Source organism: Anopheles funestus, chromosome 3RL, assembly GCF_943734845.2.
Source record: "Anopheles funestus chromosome 3RL, idAnoFuneDA-416_04, whole genome shotgun sequence".
NCBI classification, from domain to species: domain Eukaryota; kingdom Metazoa; phylum Arthropoda; class Insecta; order Diptera; family Culicidae; genus Anopheles; species Anopheles funestus.
The window spans coordinates 81,268,627-81,288,370 of record NC_064599.1 but is presented as its reverse complement, the minus strand read 5'-3'; the positions used below and the strand labels follow the sequence as shown (position 1 = coordinate 81,288,370).

General features: G+C 42.5%; 1 protein-coding gene across 21 annotated transcripts in view; it reads right to left on the bottom strand.

The window, feature by feature from the left end:
* Positions 1-19,744, bottom strand: part of LOC125768057 (protein muscleblind) — a 333,799-nt gene that overhangs the window by 133,053 nt on the left and 181,002 nt on the right. Inside the window, exon 1 of one of the 21 annotated variants that reach the window (XM_049435223.1) lies at positions 13,510-15,680. The exons of the other annotated variants lie outside the window; for them this stretch is intronic. The gene's annotated coding sequence lies outside the window, so the exon portion shown is untranslated. Of the gene's footprint in view, positions 1-13,509; positions 15,681-19,744 lie in introns of those variants that run through there. 21 annotated transcript variants of the gene reach the window in all.

Here is a 19,744-nt window from a genome sequence, read left to right as displayed (position 1 = left end):
CTCAACAAGAAGCAACGAAACCATGCCCGCGGCCCATCTGTAACCGATAGGAAGGATAAGTGCGTGAGGGAAATGTATTAGCTTTCGATAATAAACAAGATTATCACATATTTATGATATTTGCATACTGCACGGTTGGTTTAATTAGAGCGCGGTAGGGACGTGAAAATATAAGTGTCCCGTGCTGAACGTGATGCAGGGGAAAATTAAGTGCTCTCATTGATATTTTTTTTTCAGCTCACAATACCATTACCCACCAGCGGTCAGTTGAGTAAAGGGAGCTTCAATTAAACATGTTTATCTGCTTTATTGGATGATGCACGGTTTAGTTGTTTTATCAGAATAGACAGTTTATTCCAATTAGCATGTTACAATCACATTTTTGTTTTGCTGTGCACAATAAATCCCTTGCTTTGCCATGTTTTTGTTTGAGTGTTTGATAATTGAAGCCTAAATGTATGCAATCCTGACAACAAATGTACGATCTTAATTGAAATGTGTTTTTTTGTGTTTTCTTCCTGTATCATCAGCTAAAGATAGTGAAAATGAAAGAAAAAGAGCTAATATTTCACTATTTCTTAGCTCTTTCATTAATACAATTTGAACGAGTTGTTTATTTCGTGAACTATTTCACCATCTTTTGCCATTTGGCTGCCAACCGTAATGAAACAAACCGATTCAGCTTCATTTAGACCATTTTCAAACCTCTTTCACCTTCATTAACCTTTTTCGACACAGCACACTCAGAACAGTCACGAACCGCCTTTTCCTACCACCAGCGGTCATTCGGAAAGGAAACGGAAGAATTAAAACCAAATCCCAAACCACAACGCCGGGTCTTGTGAAGCCGCGCGGCCCTCGAAATGTCTCTCCGTACCGTAAAACCTGCCTTGCGCACCAAACGCAACGGTGGAAAATTAAATTATCCTCCAAAATGGAATCCTGCTAGTTGAAAGAGGAAAAAAAAATCGCGCTGATATACACAGGCATACAGAGAGGGAGAAAACTCTAGTATACCGGTGTACTCAAATGGCGCCAAAGCTAAACCGCAGCATGGCAGGTCGAATATAGTGCTGGTGTATTTTCTTTCCTTTTTTTTTGGCTAGGGAGGAAGATAAAAATTTAATTACCTTCCGGATATCGCATTGCACGAAACCTGCCCAAAAAGCGACCGGAGTCCAAGCCCAACCGATCAGGGGTACGACTGACAGTGAGGCGGAGGTGAAGTGGAAGGACACCAGAACCGAAACAGCACAAGCAACAGAAGGCTTTAATGTGTTTTTCCTGCAGTCCTACAAAAGAGGCCGAATCCTTCGATCCTCCATCCCAGTCATGCTTTTCCTGGTTTTCGACGAAATGGGTTTTGAGTCTTTCTCCCTTTACCACAGAATTCCCCGAGGCATCACAATTCAACCCCCACCCCATACTTCTCGTACATGGACGCCAGGTTTGCCCATTTCGGCCCGTCGACAAGAAGTCGTCGCGTGTTGCCAACATTAAAGCCTAGTTTGATGCGCGTCAGATGTCGCCGGTACGGTTGATTATGGTTGAACCGAGGCTGGGAAATGCTTGAAGACATAGTGCTGGGGACAAAGTGCAGTAGGTGCCACGAATGCTTCCGAATGTCCTCAATGTTGCGGGTGCGCTCTACCGCAACACGGGCTGACAAGTACCAGACCGAGTCTTCCAGCGAACGTCAGAAGACGGTACAAAGAAATAGGGAAAAAAAGAAAGGTTCCTACTGTCGCAATGCTGGCACTGTTTCGTGCTATAAACTGCTCCCGCCCGTAAAGCAATGAAAGTCACACAAAAGTGACACAGAAAACATTTTGAAATGAAACGCGAAAATGTTATTTCTCACACATTGAGGCCTAGAGAGGTGAAATTGGATCCATAAATGGGTGCTGTGGATGGCGCTTTATAAAGACCTCACTATTGATTTTAAAACAAATCCTTGGAGTTGGGTTTTTAAGGTATTTTTGCTATAAATTCCAAGAGATACCTCGCTAGAAACACCATCACTCTTTAAACAGTGCACAGCTTCAACCGAGGGTTAATTAAAGGGAGAACCTAATCCCCCGCATCAAACAACCACAATTTGAATGTGGAGCTGTTTCTTTTTTTCCTCTGAGCAGCTCGTTTATCTATCTCGTGAGACATTGCACACCGTGTAGCAACCAAAAACATGCAAAAGCCGAACCGATGAACTAACTTTCGACCATAAAAACAAGGACGCTGATGTTTGGCAGGGATAATGTAGACAGCTCAGCGCCTTGCTGCCCGACGTTCTCCTCAACACCTCACGGGAGAAAGTGTGATGTTTTGATAAAATTAAAATTTCTCCACCCAGCAAAAGTTTAACCTTCGCGCGTGCTTTTCCGTGAAGGATTTGAACTATGTGCTCCAAAGCAGTCAGCCGTCAGACGTGTTTTTTGGGGCGGCACTTTACCGGCGCTATCCTCTTGCCTCCTCACACCCTCCTTTCGCCGGTAGGTGATGAGACTCTGGATTGACTTTCTACAGCGAGTTGGATGTGGGGAGGGAAATTTCGCTCCATTACGGCGACACCACTGGGGAACCTTTTGCCCGTAACCTTACCCATTTGCAGTACAATACTAGCGAAACAAGGGATTTGGTGCGCGGGTTGAAAACTTTTCCCATTTTTCCTTTCCCCTTTCCCATATAAATAAAGCGACCGTGTATGGGTATACGTTGGGCATATTTCGGTACCATTCACCCTCTTCAGCTTCCCGTTTTTCATTTGATTATGTGATGGGAAATTAACGTCTTAATCGTTGTGGATGTGTGGTTTTGCACGGTTTGTGGATGATCGGCCTCAGTTTTGTGGGCGCGCGCGTGAGTTGTTTACCTAAACGTGCGTTCGGCACGGTTCGCTGACATCCCCGGAAGCGGTGAAAATCGGAGCACCCGGAGCACTCGGAACACAAAACACATTAACAGACAACAGCACATCGCAATGGTGAACCCCTTTTTCTTTTTTGCCATATTTGAGCAACGTGAAAATGTGTGCTGAAAAATGGGGAGGGAGTGGAAAACAATTTTCCGGGAAATGGTTATTTCCTCACGCATCGCTTTTGCAACATAAATTCATCTTCACACAAAATGTGCGCCATCTAGTTGTCAGCAGCCGAAGCACAATACGCATACTCGTCTTGCCGTTGATAGCAGCCGGAAGGTTAACTCGTTTACTCGCTCCGCTCTTATCTATGATGGCATTTATTCTCGGTGGCGTTATCAGACGATGGTCGCTTTCTCCGAGACTGACATCGATTTACAAACTAGTAAAACGAAGGAAGAAAAGGGGCACGAGAACGCAACATAATTTGGCATGCGTATCAGACCATTTTCATCGCAACGAAAAAGAGCGAGGGAGGACCGATTGTTGTTTCAACGATCGACGAGGGAACGAAATAAGATGAATGAATGGTTAATATTTTGAGGGTACCAGGACACACACCCATACCCACAAACACAATTTGTTACCACGAAATGCTTGCATGCTCATTTGAAAACAGCGGGATAATTGAAAGGAAAACGTAACATTTCATTCGCCATGGTTGATGAAATGCTTGCCTGTTGAAGTACAACCGCGCAGCTAGTGATTGAACGGGTTTATGCCTTCGGGTACAAGTTGGTAAATGTCTCTTTGTTTCGTCGAAGCTGCCAACACTCCGCTCGTTACCGAAGCGATGCAATCTACGAAATTAATTAGATATTCGTCACAGGAATTTGAAATTTTGCCTACAAATTTCATTTGCGTAACATGTTGATTGGTGGAAAAGAACAGCATGTTCCAACATAATGGAAAATTATGTCACACGGCTGAAATTAAGGTACACCTTTAATTATGCTTTGCTGCTGTTGTTACTCAACTAGAATGTGGTCTAATTCACTAATCGGTTCTATTTAAATTGCAAACATTTCGATGGGGTTTTTCTACTGAATCAGCGCCTGAATATGCGCCTAAAGTTATGCAATTTGCACATTAAAACTGTTTTCTCGTGAAAATGTAATTAAAACATTAATACGTTGAGTTTCAATCGTGTTTAATTAGAATGCATGTCAGTTCGAGCTATGCTTCCTGATAAAATGTTATTTTAAAGTAAATCCCACCTTTCATTAAAATTCCGAGGGAACAGACGCCGCATATCTAAGCCTCAGCCGGTTCATTCGATCGTTTTTGTTTTTCGTCTATGAACCATAGCAAATAAAAAAAATGCCAATATCGAATTCAGCACCACACAAAAACAGATGCGAAAAACGGAAAGGAAATGTCTTGGAAAGATAAACAATTGAAACGCGAATGTTACGCGTTTTATCTGCATCCCGCCCATTGCCAAGGCAACAAAATGTCGAATAAACATCAATGTCTTGAAGTTACTTCCCGGGATGGAACATTGGGGTAGGATACGCATCGATTGCAGCTCACAAACACAAACCGTTCGTGAGTTCTGCCTTGCCCTAATTCAGAACGCTTCCTTCCCGAATCGTTCTTTTTTCACGGTTTTATCCTACTGCCTTGAGAAATGTGAGCAAACAGAGAGTGAGATAGAGAGAGAGACGCGGTGAACACTCTTCAAGGACAACCGGGATGAATTCCACGAATCTCGCTGTTCGGATTCCTTCTGAAAAGAATGCCAAGATGACCATTTCCGCCTCGAATGAACCGGTCTGTATCGGGAGTGGTGGGTTTTTTTCTTCTTTAAGAGAAGAGATCAAACATCGAAGCGAGGTTAGGTAAGGGCAAACAGGATCTTCCCGGACAGTCAGCGTGTTCTTAGCGGCGCTTAGGATGTACCGAAAACACAAACACAAACCATAAGCACAGGGGTTGATAAATAAAGCGTATGATGTACAACAACAAGCAAAAATACACAAGGAAACAGCTTGAACTCAGCTTAGTTTTCTTCGAGACTGACCATACGAAGGCTGAATCCTTCGTCAAGCGGAATCATCACGGTTTTGCGGATAGAATCGTACAGGCCAAAGGTCCTATTTCGTCCTTTCTCTCTCTCACTCACACAATCTCACCAGAGTGAATGTTTGCATTGCAAGTTAATACGATTTTCGGACCCAATCTAATCCACCCCGGTGGGCATGAGGAGCAAAAGACGTCCACCCCAAAAAAAGGAACCGAGAAGGTGAAGGAAAAGCCTCCGATCCAAATGAAAAACTCGAAATCGAACGGTCAGCATGCGAGCGGACCACGTCCCGTCTTTTGCCAATGATTATGTCCAGCCGAGCGCAACGGACCGTTTCATATCAGAAATCGACGTGATCGGATTGTTGTCCATCCCGCCAATTTTCCTCCACGTTTTCCCTCGTTCTCTTCGCACCCAGTTTGAGGGACAGAATGGATTTTTTCCCTCCCTCTTTCTCCCTGATAAGTTTGACCCCACTGTCCCAGCCCCTGACTGCCACATCACAAATCGATGGATGAAGAAAAACGAAACAAAATTGTTTCCCATTTTCTCGATAAGCATCGTGAGTGTGGGCCACCGTTCCCGTAACGAATCCGCACTACAAAACGGTAGCTGATGGTCATGCTGAAACGCGATAAGACGGATGGGTTGATTATGGTACGAGCGTCTCGTTGGGGTGTCCTTTCATGGTCAACGCGTGTTGCCGAACCGAACGAGACAAACAAGTTTGGGTGAAGGAACCGAGCAAAAAAAGGGTCAAAATATGTTTTTATTGTTATGGATTGGTCGTATTGCGAATCGGATGCTGTTATGTTGCAGCATAAATGGGTGTACGGACGCGTCCGACACACACAAACAGAATACACACACGCACACACACGTGACCAGGCGCCCTACAGCATTGGCCTTATGTTTCATTGTTATTATTGCAAATGCGGATCTATGTTTCGATTATATTTTACTGTTCGGGTGTGTTTCTTTTTTTTCTTCTCTCTGTTGAGATTCCACTGGAAATATGACACTTATTCTCTCTGTCTCTTTTACTCCTTGTTGCGTATCTCTAAACGAGTTAAGGATATCTTCAAATCGATGAAATTCAAACGTCACCCGATAATGGAACAGTGACATACAATCCATGAAATCTCGTGTCGCATTTGCTTTGTCGTATATTATTAAGCCGTGCAGGATTTTCGTGTACTTTTTTTCTCCCTTCAAACAAATCGGTTTAGGATTATCTGAATATGAAGAAGCAACTTCACAAGCGTGATGCGAGGTGCGAAAAAATGGTGCGAGATGCGATCGTCTAACATCGTCAAAAAGAGATCAACATATGCTGGTAAATCCCATTCAAATAGCCGATTATCATAAACAGCACATGCCGAATATTCCAATTTGATTCTTTTATCGCACTAAATTAAGGACCGATATACTCACGATAATATGCAAAAGCTTACAACCAATAAAACACATTAATCGGATTGGATTTCGATTGCCTTACCTGTAAGAAAATGGGAAAATAAAAAAAAGATATAAATTTGGTACATAGGCTTTCAAATGCGTTGTTTGAAGGTTGTGCAATGAGGGAAAAATATGATTTTGTCATAAAAGCACTTAGAACATACTAAACTGAATTGATTAAACTACAAAAACTGTGAAATTAATTCCTAAAAGTTAGTTTTCCAGGCCGTCACAATAATGAAACTTCAAAAGTTCGTTTTCTTTATCAAAAAAAGACATTTAACTCATCATTCCATCTAATTTATGAATATTTGTTCAAAACAAAAATTTGTTTCATATATAAAATTTACTTTAAAATTTAATCAACCCATAGAGTCTATCGCTTAAAAAGCATCAATGCTTTTCGAATGGCATTTTAAAGGAGTTGAACAAATCCCAGACACGTGGGCTGCCAACCAAACAACAGAAAAAACAACATAAAAAACCCTTTTGCCTTTTTCTTTCCATTTTTCCCACACATTTCGCTCGTTAAGTTTTGTACCGACGGTGCATCTCACTGTTTGTACCTCGCTTAGCAAAACCCTCTCTCTGGAACACACATCGCATGGAAAGCATCTTTCGTTATTCTTGGCAGCAGCACAAATCACAGCAACGACAAACGGAACCGGTTCACCTGGCAGGAGCCCGGACCGCATCGAGCAAACATTCAACCAGATCTTGTTTTGATCCTGAATCTTGTGCTCCTTATGGTGCATCCACACCAGGCCAGCCACCAGCCTGGAACCGGAAAGTTCAATCGAGGGTCATCATACCGGTGAAAGGTATGTGCGCGTCAAGGAAATGTTGGAAGGATGCTACCTTTACGGGTTCGTTTGCACAAGATTTTCTACACCCTGCTGTATTCCCCGTATGAAGAAGTTCAAAGTACCTCTCGTTGGTACAATCCGGGGTGCCGGAGCACTCACACAAAAAAAACCCTCCGACGGTGACGATGTACGCCGACAGTTGCACTGCAGAGAGCAAGTAAACAAACACGGCTGTGTAGAGTAGATGCCAGATTTCGGCAGCTTGTCTTTTAGGTCCTTTTTTCTCAAACACAAACTCAGCACGTTTCTTTCCCCGGTTAAGCAACATTTTGAAGGTAGGCAATGTTCACGTGTGATGTATTTTTTCCCCTGCTTTTGCTGAATCTCGTTTTGAATCAACCAAAGTATACGCTAAGATGGATATTAAAGTTGGAAAAGAAGACGATGAAAAAGGACAATGATTCGGGGGGAAAAAAACTCCCGCATGCTGATTGTTCTCGTACAGTCAATCAGCAAATGTCAACAAAATCGTTTTAAATTCGTGTAAGAGAAAAGAAAACAGTGAAAGACCGGAGAAAACTTAACGGTCCGTATAATTTCTTAGCGAGCTGTATTAAGCAGCTTATCCTACTATGTAGAGTATATACATTTTTTTTTAATTTCTCAACATATTTTCAAGGAATTTTAATAACCAACAGTACGGTTTAGTAAAAATTTAATTTGAATAAAAATAAATAAACCGCTCAGTAATAATCTATAAAAGACTTGCAACAGTCATTCAACTCGCAGAGTATCCACATGGGAAAACAAACAAGAGAAAATATCCACCACATGACAGGAACACGCAACATGCAACATATTTAAATGATCGCTTAACAATAGCGAAACAATGTATCTGTGCAGCAAGATATGAGGAGAAAAAAAGCCACTGCGCGGGTCGAAACATTCCATTTTCACTTCTTTAGTTGATTCGCTTTTCCCAACCGAAGCAAAGAAAAAAAGAAGGATTTTCAGTCCACCACCCCGTCACCTCTATTGTTCGGGTGAAATGAAAGAAAGTGGCGAATGGAAAATCTTTCCCGCTCTAATAGCATTGTTTCGTACGTGGCTGACGTTTAATTCATTTCTTCCACTGCTGTTGCTGGTGGAGGCGCTTGGATATGCTTTACAGTGATATTGGCTACGTCCTGTTACTAATCCAATACTGCACGCCCCGCCGTATGTGGTGTGCAAGAATTTCCCGAGTGGAAAATTGTATCCTAGTCGCCTTTCATCCGGATGATATTCAGTGGCGGAAAACAGTGGAGAAAAGAAAAAAAAATTGGAAGCGAAACTCAAACAACCGAACTGAAGAAGGCAGAGTGGTGTGTGTGTGCGTTTACAATGGCCAAGGGAGGCTAATGGAGGATACAACAAAACCCGAAGAACTCATGAACAGAAGAGTGCACTTAAGTGTTGTCGAGAGGGATGTTTCGATGTTGGTGGCAGTGGTCTCAGCTTAGCAACAGTAGCATCAGTTTCCGGGGTGAATGAAATAAAACAAGAGGAAAAAAAGTTTCTTTTCTGAAACAAGCGAAGGGGAACAAGTGAGACAAAATAGAGGCAAAATTATGATGATATTTGATATTTGCTAAAATCATTTGCCAAGTGAATGCAGCAACTGACTGAGCATGGGCCTTTGTTTTGCCAATATTCCACCACCGACAGCAGTTTGTGTCTGTAACAATAACCTCGTTTTGGAGTTTCCCTTTTTTCGTGTGCAATAGGACAGAATGCACTCGTGAAGGGTACTCATGTTCGTGCGGTTCGTACTAAGTAGGCCTTTTAGTTTGTGATACGTTAGGAGCGTTGAGGGGACATGTTAAATCATTTGCAGGGTTGTAGTACAAGCAGCTTCTTTCTTGGTTTAGGACAAATCAAGATAAAGAGAGAAAGAGATAGAGGGAAGGATAAACAACCTGTTGCTGCTACTAATGTTAGCAAATGGTAAGCAGGAATTTGAATTGCAGTTAACATTAAATATGACGACGCTATCCACACAATGATACTCCATGATATTCAAAGTTATGAAGCAATATTTAGATGACTAAAAACGTTAAAAAAAACTTGTATATGCTATTGCAGACAATACTTTCGAAATTTTGACCAGCTAAATACACTCAATCACAATAAATGCAGAATAAGTTGATTTGATATCAATAGAGTTAACGATGTTTAAAAATTTCCCTGTGTCATTCGCTGTACAATAACCATTTATTGCGATAATAACGAATGGGTCCTTCCTTTCTATCCTATCCAATTATGCACTTTGTGTTCCGGGTTGCACGTGGCTGTGACCTTTCCTACTCGCTCAAAACTATTTGTCATGCAGAAGCACTTCGCACTCTTCGCATGTAACGGAAAAGCGTTGTGATGTGAGGAACGAAATGGAAAGCGAACAGTTCCTTGCGTTAACTAAGTAGCAAACAGGACACACGCTAGCGTTTTATGAATTTCAACCATGGGGAATTTCGCTCATTTTTCCAACCTACTCAAACCGACATAAAACCCTGAAACATCGCTGTTGATGATGATCGTATTGCTTACTTCCGCGCCCACAAGCAACGATGCAATGAAATTGAGCCGTAAATCATTTTCACCCGAAACGCAGACAAAAACCTGCTTTTGCCCGGAATGCACAATTTACACCACCCTCTAGCCTCCCGCTCACAACTGCACAGAAAACATCGGTTTGCGTCCGTCTTTCGATTATGAGACAGCGAAAGAGAGTGCCAGGGCAAAAAACGCCCAAACCCATATACACGGTTCGAGGCTGTGCATCCGTCCGAAGAGGACAAACGAGCAACAGGACCGGGTGTACCTTCGGTGTGACAAATTGCACCGACCGGCCCGGTGACATTCATGAACCGCAACCACAGTAAACGGACCCGGGGACCCGTTCGAATGAGTGTGTGTGTGTGAATATGCTACTAGACTCTATCATACGGAGACACTTTTGACAGTCCAATTCGTTCGATGTTACTCTGCTCTGCTGGTACGGGGACGCACCAACAGGAATCATCAATTACGCGCCCCGAAACGGCTCTAAGGAAGCAGGGAAACAAATCAGTGTCTCCGTGCGGTGGTAAGCGACGAACCCGGTCCTATTGCAGGAAAAGGGACCTCTTTGCATTATCTTGTACCATATTCTTTAAGGGTTGTTGTGGAGTTTTTTTTCTTCGGTGTGTGAAATTTTAAGGAGGGGTCCCAAAATTGAATAGACACGTGCCATAGGCGTTTGTGTCTTTCGGTGTTTCCTTTGCCAAAAAAAACGCGTAAACAAAGACGACTTTTCCCATTTTCGGGTAACACCTCACTTTTTTACTGTCTGTTAATTTGTCCAATTGTATCACAGCTATAGTCTGTTGCAGTGCTGTAATTCAACTTTTGGGACCGTGTGGTTCTGTGCCAAAAAGGGGTCCCGAAATAAGATACGACCTGGTATAGGTATTAAAATCTTCTCAAGTGAGGTTAGGTCGTAGGTCAAAGATTTCAAAGGTAAAGAAAGTTCCAATCGCTAAGCACTTCAGAATCGTTATTTCTTTGCAGAGTGAAAAAAATACATTACACCTTTCTAAAAGGGAAAAGAAAACACAAAATGAACATCTCAAGATGTTGGGTTTTGCCCTGTTTTGGGACACGATTATCGGCACGTGGATAGGCATCGCCACCCTGAGGTAGATTGGATTTGATTGGATGAATACGCTCGAGTCCCTTTTTTATTTCGGCCAAACGATGTTTGGCTAATGCGATTGTATTTGGATTGCTTCACTTAAAGAACGAACCCTTTCTCCTTTTTCGGCCGACAGACAGTCTGATATACTGTAGGTACATTGCACATTAAGAGCTCACCCCAAAAAAAGAGGGATAATAAATGGTAAGACAAGCCACACTGGAGGTAATAGTTATGATGTTCATTCCAATTTTCAAACCAATACAGCATAAGAACCTTTTGTGTGCTTTTACCGTTTGCGAGAGAAGTAATTTGATACAGCGAACCAAACAAACAAAACGTGGGGTGTTGACGCTCACAAATATGTACAACGTAAAACCCCCCAAAAAAAACATACGCACCTCATCCATTTCATTGACCAACCCCCTTTTGAAAATGTTGCTAACGCAATGGGAGGATACGATAATGATGATGAAAATTTCCGTATATTTGTCATCATCCTAATGTCTGGCCATGCAAATCTCCGCCCCAAAAGAAAAACGCTGTCGGAAAAGCCGATCCTTGTTGTTATGGGTAAGATATACATGCATCGGACCAGCAGCCCGAAAAGGTAAATTATGTAAAGCCACAAAACAATGTCAAATTGTGTACGACTCTCGTGGGGCTTTTGGACTGCGACAGGCCGCTCGTATAGCCGCCGTAGTACGTACGAGCGAATGGTGCGCTCAGCCTTTCTGAACATGGACCGCTCAAGGAAGGCGCTTCGTCCGATGATCGTACGAAGGTACATCCCTGCAGTAGCATTTATTATTCACCTAGCAATGGAAGGGAGGGTTGCAAGGTTACCACACCGGGCTGTCCAGTATTACTACGCCGGCTTGATGCTTCTCAAGGTACAGACATTGGACGGATGGGTTTTCAGCATTACTGCGGATATTGCGCCTATCTGCCGAGTTTCGAAGCAATGCCTGTCTACTGAGCAGGTAGTGAGTGAATGCAGTGGAAATTAATACCTTTCACATAGACTGTACAAGGATTTCCTTAAAGTTTTTCACCCCTTTCAAATGGAAAAACAAAAAATCAGCAACCATCCATTGAAGTGCAAATGCCTATTTTGCAAGTGCACAAGTAACCAAATACTTTTTATCGATCTCAAACCCCATACCCTACTAGCTTTTTGTTCACGGAGGGAAAGAGTTCGAGTTGCACTCGATGTAATTAAATAAAAACCGTACGCCCGTGTGCATGGGGAAGCATGCTTGCGTTTGCACTGGGTTAGGAAAACGTTGAGTAGCGTTCTAATTAAATTAGAAGCTTTAAAGCGAACCCAAACATACACACGAACGACACACTAAAGCTAAAAAGCGTTGGAAAAATGTACCATAAAGATGTATGGATTTAAACAAAAATCACTTCCAAGGATTGCAGCAGCAGAAGGCAGGATCATCTGTCCAGTGCGAAATGGTACATATGATGGTACTTTCCATTCCCGAGAGAAAGAATATATACGGATGCATAGGGTTGGATCAACTCGAACGTTGAGATTCCTGTTCCTGACATCCTAACACTATGGCACTGTCACGGTCGGAAGCGACCGAGTGAGATTGATTACGAGCTGGTCATCGGTTACATTACGAGCGAGACAACTTTTCCAGAATTCCACAAAACCCAACCGTACCCGGACGTTTAGACTTTTACCGGCGGAAAATCCAAAGAGCCGCCTGGTCCGGGGTCTTGATGTTCTTAATGATTATTCATCATTTATTTATAATTAGCACCGATTGAATTTAGTGACCGAACGGGGAGAGCTTTGATAAAATGGTCGAATGAGTGAATTTTGATTGAAATTTATGTGTCTGCTGGGAAGGATTGTATCTCCCGGTCCTGGTCAAGGCACAAAACGGATGAATTTCCATGCGTCCGGCTGATGTGTCTCGAATCACCCCACCAAAGGAAAAGAGTGATTGTGTTTGTTGTGTGATCCGTGTCAGTTTTCACCGGGCGATACAATCCCTCGTACGAGCCGAACCGGATTCCTAATGATAATGAATGTCGACCCGTGCTGAAGATGAATGGATGCACATAACTAGCTCCCTAAACCCATTGAGAGGGCGTTTTTGAGGCAGTAGAACACCATTGTCCCAAGCAACATGGACACGGTACAAAGTAGAAGAGGTAGCCAGATTTGTACCATGAGCTATTCAACCTTTTGAGCTACGAGGTCAATAGTGTACGCAGCTCTTTATCGATGACCGGTGGACTACTCCGAACGGATGGTAGCGGATGTTGAAGCACACCAAATTTCCATCACACCACATCCAGCATGGGATGAGTTTAAACGTGTATACATCAATTAGTCCCGTAATGAAATTTGTTCGCATTCGCGCTTTTACTCGCGAAGGCACATTAGACGATGGAAAATGTCAGAAAAAAAAACTCCTCACACCGCTAACACCGCGGACTTGATAAATCGTTCCGGACTTTATCGATTGTGCACTCGCACACACACCAACACACACGAAAGGATTTTCCAATGAGACCTCGTTAATTATATACTTGCACCAGCGATCGGCGATCTAGGGTAGTTTACCTTCGGAAACGCGTTGTTATCCAGCGTTGAGCAGGTTAGCAAGAAAATGTCAAGCGATAGATTTTTATTCCTCCCCTGATTTGGGCGATACTAATCAATCTCGCTGTGATGTGAGATGGATATTTTCGATCGAGAGCTGGAAAAACTTTCACCACTTGAAAGAGTTAGCACAATGCACAGGTCAGACTTTGGCACAACTCGGTAGACGTGGCTGGTAATAGAATATAGAACACAAAACGCACCGTGTTACGAGTAGAACCGTTCCGTGTCACAACAACGTCAGAACTAGCGATCGACAGCTGGCGAATGTAGCCTGCAAGTGTGGAATGAATACTTTCTAGTCTGGCGCCAAGGTTCCTCCAAACCTTGCGACGGCTCTGTATGTGAGTGTACGGTGCAGTGTTCTCGCGTCATTTTGGATCGAACCGTACCGAGTGATAAGGATGGAAAAGCCTTGCGTAACTACCAACCAAGCGAATGTAAACGTAGCCAGTAGTTGTGAACGCAAAAAGAGCTCAAAACTTAGTATGAAAAGGAAACCAAAAACCATAAAGACAGAACTCTCTACCCGTATGGCAGTTGCAACGATTTTTTACATGCAAAAAAAAACTACAAACTAAAAGCAACGGAATGTGTATACAGAAGAGTGACGGCAGGAGTAGAGAGCCCCGAAAGGAAGCACTAGAAATGTTATGTGATTATTGTGCTGCAACTGAGCTTTGGTTGTATGGTGATGCGTGTACTAGTGGTGAAGGGATTAGAGACTTCCTGGTACCAGTGTACCAGGGTTTGAGACGCCAAACTCGACTATGTGTCAACAGCTACACTGATGCCATATTTGGGTACACAATGTTGGACTCTCGGAATAGAGATTCATTGTGATGTGGTTTACAGTTCCCTGGAATGTTCTTTCCAAGATGATGCGCCTTAAAAGATGATATTCCATTCTGAGTAGCTAAAAACGGATATAAGATCAAATCTTTTCAGACATCAGTGTTGATTAACTTTTGGTTTGAAGTAAGCTCCAATATATCCTAGGCTTCCATTCTGCATATTGACTAACTTAATTCCCAACCATTGCATAACAGCGCAATCAAATTATTTCTATAAGTTGCTCAGGTTGATGATATTTCAACTCCACCAGAGGAACGTCTATTTTCCAACCAACAAAAAAAAAAGTTACTTTCTTTATCTATTCCGGAAAATAGCAAACAACACTCTTCTGTGCACAGAAGGTGGTTCAAAGCGTCCTTTCCCATCGGAAGACCTAAATCGGCTTATAAATCAGCCGTGTACCTGCCCAGCTTGTGCTGTCATAAATTTTCTATTTTTCCGCGTCTCAAGCACAACACGAAACTGTCGCGAAAAGTGCCACGGGAAGAAACATTGAAATATTAACTATTTCCCACTGCTCGCTGTGGAACGTTCCGTGTGGACGGTTCCCTGGTCCGATTTTTATCGAGTCACGATTTTAATAAGCAACTGCTTCCTGCTTTTGCTGGGCGCCATCCATATCGTCTATGATGGCCGACCGGTGTGGTTATCTTCGTTGGGCACCTTACACTCTTTGCTCGGTAATCTCTTATTTCGTTCGCGAAACATTACGCGCTTTGCTTTCTTCCATCGATAAGCGAAGGCAAGATATTAGACGACGCTATGGAAATAATACAACACACGGGGATTGATGTTGGGATCTTTTGGCATCTTTTGGGAAAAAATGTTCGAGGGAGTTACTAAACATCAGCTGAGCTGTATTAATTTGTGCGCGCTATTTAGTACTCTTGGTACTTCGAATAAGGTTCAATTTCTCTAGAAAATTGGAAAAATCAGATTCGGGAGGAGAAGAAAAACATCCTCCACTATTGCCTGAGTACGTCTCCATTCCAGTCTATCCGCATAAAATACCCTGGGGGCATGTTGATACTACAACACCAGGTGGTTTAATTAATTCTCGAACGCCCAAAACACTCGTGCTGTATTTTTTTTTGCCCTCCCATTCCCTCCCCAATTTGGGCAGTTGCTTTAAATAGAGTAAGTATAAAAAAGAAGAACACTTCAGTGCAAAATAATGTCCAGGATTCATTTTCCGTGTGCCATTCTCTGTTTGCCCGGGACGATGTTGTTTACCTGTGTGCCATTTTTATCGACATCGTTACTGCTGTTAATCTTAATTAAGAACTATGCGATGATCGTAAAAAAGGCATTAAATTTGAGCCCGAATAGAGTGTGGGTGTATGTTTTCTGTCTGGCCTTTCGGACATACCTGTAATGAGAGAAGATAAAGGGGAAAAAGATACCAAATTAGTGACCGGTTGACAACCAAGAGTACGGGAAATTGTCACAAAAAGCAACGGAATACTTATACACGGAATAAAAGATACTTTAATAAACAATTTTAATATAAATTGAAACTCTACATTTATTTTAAAATGACGTCAGTTCTTTTTCAATGCAGCTTATAGTAAGATGTGCAATGAAGGAAATATTTATCTCCCACGGATGTTTCTCAAAACTCAATTCGCATCCTGACGCATGCTTCTTTTATGCAAATTCAATCCTCACAAAAATCAAACTCATGCTCGACACCTTTTCCTGTAGACGAAACTTCACGCAGACACGTCTTCTAAGACGCTAATAGGCTTTGCGTGAATAATATATTGTAAGCAGAGTGCGAAAGCTACACTCACACACACACGGGGGGTATCCTTCTAGCAAGTGGAGAAAAAAAACTCCCATGCCGTTCATGTACCACGCTAAAACGTAGGAATTTGTGACAGTAGCCCAGACGAAACGGCAGTTACTTAAGTACTTTCGAAAAATCCGATAGACAACACCGGAACCGATTTGATACGGAGCATTTGCGACGACTTTTCCAACCAACATCGTGTGTGTGTGTGTGATAACGTGAAGGCAAGTGGTAAGATTAAGGCAGTACGGCTTAAGAGCTGTGGTGTTGATGACGGGTTGCAACCCTTTTTTCCCTTGGCAAAGGGGAAGGTTTTGCATGATAAAAACCGAATGACGGAGAGATCTGAAGAGTTCTAGAAGTTCTAGAAATGTAATTAAAATATAAGACACCTGCCTGAGCCGGCAAGTCAGCGGAGTAATAGGAGACGGATTTTATCTCTCTTACTCGTGTTAACTTTCTGACTTTGTGTTTGAGGTTCTTGTTGGAATCCCTCACCAAAAACCCTTCACCTTGCACGACACTTGTTCGGATAGGTTGTCCCAAAGTTCTTTCCCAAAAAATGAACCAACTCTGACCGCATAGCCATTTTTTTGTTGGGAACATTCATTTAACATAGCACTCAGGTTAGCCACATCGCCATAGACATCTCTCCTCCGTCTGGTGAGATACTTCGACATGAATTGCTGCAGCATGAGATGTGTGAGGCTTGTTGCTATATTATTGGAACGAATCTAGACAATTCACCAAAGATTTTCCAATGCATCTTACCCACCGCAAACGGTTGGACACAACATTTCAAGTACCCGCAAATATGGAGCGTGTGCGTCTTGATAGCGACTGACGCTAAATGCATACCGGCCTTTCTGCCTAGCTGATATGGAGAGCGTGGAGCTAACTGAGGTAGTAAATAAGGCAAGTTATTTTCGGGATATGGTTTACACAAACCCGACGAAACGCATCACCATCTACCACAAACCGTCTAAATGTAAACTGTAATTAAATTTACTTTTCCCCTGCTATCCATGACAGTGAGGTTTCGACTGAAAACGAAAATGCAAACGAAACAGCCAACCTTCAACAACTGCACTGTGGATATGCTTTTAGCAGCAACCAGGTTAGATTAATTTCTTCCCAACACGCTAGCACTTTTCGGTATGTAACTATACGCTCGGTGAAGAGAAGAAACCACCTTCACCTGAAAATGTAGAAATTCAGCTTGGTTTAGTTAGGTGCGCGATAAGTAAGGGATAGTCCGCTAAAACCCAAAACCCCGTCACTGGGAAAACGTTCTCTATCTGATGCACAGTGTGTATGTACACGTACCTTGAACGAAGGATAGTTGAATGCAAGTCAACATACACGTTGACCGTCCGGTTTCGTTTGGCTCGAACAGCCGGGCCAAAACAGCCTTCTAAAATACCGTTTATCTGCTAAACCACCCGACCACGGGCAGAAAAGGAAAAGGCTACAAGGTAAAGAAACAACTTCCCAATGCCGGAAAACGTAATGGAAACTGCATACAATATTAATGACCAAGATAAGATTGCCTTTATAAAACAAAACTCCGCAAAGAAAAGCGAATGTAATGCTGTTTTCGGTTTTGCTTCCTTACCGTAACGATATTAGTAACATGCACAGGGAAAACCGTACACAAACCGACAAAAAAAAACAACCGGCCAAAGCATCCTTTCATCTTTAACACCATGCAGAAATGTGAAAGGCGGAACCTTAAAAACATGGAGCATGAAATAAACAAAACAAACCGGTACAAATTGCAGCACCGGAATTAAGGGCAAAAGAAAACGACAGGGAAAAACACCTTCACGCTTTTCCCGTCTGTTTGGGTGCGATCTTCAATGAAACTACTAGCGTAATATTAACACAAAAAAACAAAAGCAAAAATGTAACAGAAACAAAAACTGTTTATAGTTTGCTTCTGTGTTCGTTTTTTTGTTTTATTGCCACCTTCTTTTCGTTTACCGGTAAAATCAAACCGGGTGTGAAAATTCGAGGCTTTCTTCTTCGTTTCCCTTTGACTCTTATTCCTCGTCTCCGGAATGATTTTTTTTTATTTTCGTCGTGGCCAAAAATGAAATTATTCCTTACCGTGCGCTTTTCGGTTCTCTCCCCACTAAGAAAAGAAAATAGGCCTTGAAAATGTGCAACACTGTTTCGTCTAAAGCTACCGGGGAAAAGCGTCGAGATGGAAAATTGGTCCGTTTTTTTGTTGCTTCCAGAAGGCAACATGCAATATTAAAGCTATAGTTCGGTCAGCAATCCTTGGAAGGGCTGATTTTGTGTTTAAATTTTTCTACTCTTGCGCTTCTCGGTACCGACGCTGAAGACTGAAGGTAAAATTGTGATATAGAAAGTGGTAAACCATAAACTTTTTCTTACTGTTTGAGATGTCGGTTTGGGGGGAGAAAGCAGAGAAATATAACCACCTTTCCCAAAAAACCAAAAGGGAAAAACGTTCGTTCATTTCAATAAATTACTATTTATGAGCCCCTGTGTGAGCGCCTGAAATGCTGCAAAGTTTTTTCTTTTGTTGCTTTGTTTCCTTTTACCCGTACAAGCATTCGGGTCCAATCACTGGGGGAAAATAAACTACCGGTTTGCTCTTTTCATGCTGCTGCGGGAAGGAAGAAAATGGATGATGCCCAAAATGTTGTTAGAATGTGTGTTTGTTACACCAACCCTCCCTCCACTTCGACAAGGACAAGGCCATGGATATTACGGGTGGCCCAGCAAGCAACGAAAGGAAAAGTGGTTGAAATAATACAACCGTACCGGACTTTATTTCACCGGGATAGGTCAGTCTCGCCTAGTGTCCAATGATTCTTCTTTCCACACCGCGTGGTTGGTTCATTAATAGAATCAAATATTTAAGAGCTATTTACTCCCCCAGGTGTTTCGCAGCATGAATTTTGCAAAAAAAAAAACCGGTGGAGGGAATTTCCAAGAATTTTGATTGCTAAAAGAAAGAACAAAAACGATGCACGATTGGGTCGTAAAAGGCGCTTCGTTTTTAACGATCTACAAGGAAGGAGATGGCAGCTAAACACAGCCGAAAATACACGGGAGCTGTCTCAGCAAGTGTTCCTTCGTGTTATGTTTGTCGATGAAACGATGGTACAAATTGTGGTTATTTTTAAATTGCATCTCTATTCTGCAAGCTTGACTTGTGCTGTCTAAAAATAATTTTCCCTACAGCATTTGCGCCGTGAGTAATCGTTACCGACCCGACACGCGACATCCTCGGCCACGCTTGTACACGGGCGTTAATTATTTGCATGGCACTGTGCGCTACAAAAGGCCACCCAAAAAGGCATACCGATTAAAATTGTTTAAATGAACACAGTTGCATTCGAGTGCGGATGTCGATGACCTTCGATTTATCCCCTCGTTAACCCGTTTTCACATTCCTTTCATTCTTTGCATACGAGTAGAACCGAACGAACAACGAACTGCAAAGGAGGTGAAAGTGAAAATGGTATAATCGGAATGCATTTTCAGATTATCCCACTTCCAAAGGCAGAGTTGGGA